The following is a 2,319-nucleotide window of genomic DNA, read 5'->3' as shown; positions in this document are numbered from 1 at the left end:
TTGACCACAATTTTGCAACCTTCCTTGCAGTGAGGTTTGACCGCATGATTGAATTCAAGACAATGAAATATGAGCCAATTCCAGGCTCAGTCCATAAAAACCACATGCTTTCTCCACACTCTGCCATTTGGTAGCTTGAAACAGGCAAGTGGTTACATTAGAAGCTATGTACTAAAGAGAATCAATACATATATAGATTACATATATATATACACACACACACACACATATGTATATGTGTGTATATGTGTGTGTGTATATATATGTATAGTATGTGTGTATGTATATGTAAATACATGTCAGTATATGTAAATACATGTCAGTATGTATATGTAAATACATGTTCAGGTCTCACTGGTTTTCTTATTCCAGGAATTGATGGTTTTTACTTGCTTAATCAATTCCTGGAATAAGAAAACCAGTAAGCAAGTAAAAACTGTTGGTTTTTACTTGCTTAATCAATTCCTGGAATAAGAAAACCAGTGAGACCTGAAGATATCAGATACATTATCCTGAAATAGCAGGGGGTTATTAATTAGAGATAAAATGATAAAAGGATATAAAATGTAAATGTTTTGAGGAGAAAGAAAACCCTGCAGCAGATATTGGTCAGGCTTATTTTGTTGTTCAAAGTAATTAAAACATAATACATACAGATATAATATATACATAACACAAAATAATTAAAACAAAACAAGTTAATGTTATTAATATAATTAAAATATTATTTATGTTTTAAAATATAATGTTGCCTTTTAATATAAATTAGTACCAATACGGTGCTGTCAAACAGCTGGATTTTACCACAACACTTGATTCTGGACCACTCCCTCATCATCTCAGGGAAAAAAAAAAAGCTAATATGCTTATACATGACAAAGAAAATACAAACAGAACTTTATCCTGTAAAATGATGTTAGCTTTCTGTCAGCAAACACCACAGGGTAAGCATCATTAAAGTCACCCTTCAGTGGTCCTCAGGTCTGCGTCTTCCAAAGAGCCCTAACAGCTGCGGAAGCTCTTCATCGGAGGTTTGAGCTTTGAAACGACCCATGAGCAATGGGGAACTGCTCACAGAATTGTGGTGATGAGAGACCCAAACATCAAGTGCTCCAGAGGCTTTGGGTCTGTCACATATACCACTGTGGAAAAGGCGGATACAGTCACAAATGCAAGGCCACACAAAGTGGAAGGGAGAGTTGTGGAACCAACGAGGGTTGTCTCAAGAGAAGATTCTAAAAGACCTGTTGCCCACTTAACTGTGAAAAATATTTTTGTTGGTGGTATTAAAGAAGACACTGAAGAACAGCACCCAAAATGTTATTAACAATATGGGAAAATTGAAGTGATTGAAATCATGACTGACCACGGCAATGGCAAAAAGAGAGGCTTTGCTTTTGTAACCTTTGATGATCACGACTCTGTAGACAAGATTGTCATTCAGAAATATCATATTATGAATGGCCACAACTGTGAAGTAAGGAAAGCCCTATCTAACCAAGAGATGACTAGTGCTTCATCCAGCCAAAGAGGCTGAAGTGGTTCTGGAAACTTCAGTGGTGGTCGTGGAGGTGGTTTTGGTGGGAATGACAACTTTGGTTGTGGAAGAAACTTCAGTGGTCGAGGTGGCTTTGGTGGCAGCCGAGGCTGGTGGAGGATATGGTGGCAGTGGGGATGTCTATAATGGATTTGGTAATGATAGAAGCAATTTTGGAGATGGCGGAAGCTATAATGATTTTGGCAATTATGACAATCAATATTCAAATTTTGGACCCATAAAAGGAAATTTTGGAGGCAGAAACTCTGGCCCTTGGCTCTGGTGGTGGGGGCTAACATTTTGCCAAATCATGAAACCAAGGTGGGTATGGCTGTTCCAGCAGCATCAGGAGCTATCGCAGTGGCAGGTGGCTTTAATTACTGCCAGGAAACAAAGCTTAGCAGGAGAGGAGAGACAGAAAAGTGTCAGGGAAACTACAGGTTACAACAGATTTGTGAACTCAGCCAAGCACAGTGGTGGCAGGGCCTGGCTGCTACAAGGAAGACATATTTTAGACAATACTCATGTGTACATGGGCAAAAGACTCAAGGACTGTTTTAGTGACTATGTATAACAGGTTATTTTAGTTTCTGTTCTGTGGAAAGTGTAAGCATTCCAACAATGGGTTTTAATGTAGATTTTTTTTTTTCGTACCCATGCTGTTGATTGCTAAATGTAATAGTCTGATCACGACGCTAAATAAATGTGTCTTTTTTAAAAAAAAAAGGGCTGTGTAAAGTTAGTCTACTCTAAAGCCATCTTGGTTAATTACCCTAATAGTG

General features: G+C 38.1%; 1 pseudogene; it reads left to right on the top strand.

Annotated features, from left to right (window-relative positions):
* Positions 1–2,111, top strand: part of LOC105291872 — an 18,995-nt pseudogene extending 16,884 nt beyond the window's left edge.
* Positions 2,112–2,319: the final 208 nt, after the last annotated feature.

The sequence above is a fragment of the Pteropus vampyrus genome, unplaced genomic scaffold (assembly GCF_000151845.1).
Source record: "Pteropus vampyrus isolate Shadow unplaced genomic scaffold, Pvam_2.0 Scaffold2, whole genome shotgun sequence".
In the NCBI taxonomy this organism is placed as follows: domain Eukaryota; kingdom Metazoa; phylum Chordata; class Mammalia; order Chiroptera; family Pteropodidae; genus Pteropus; species Pteropus vampyrus.
This window is presented reverse-complemented; position numbering and strand designations above follow the sequence as displayed.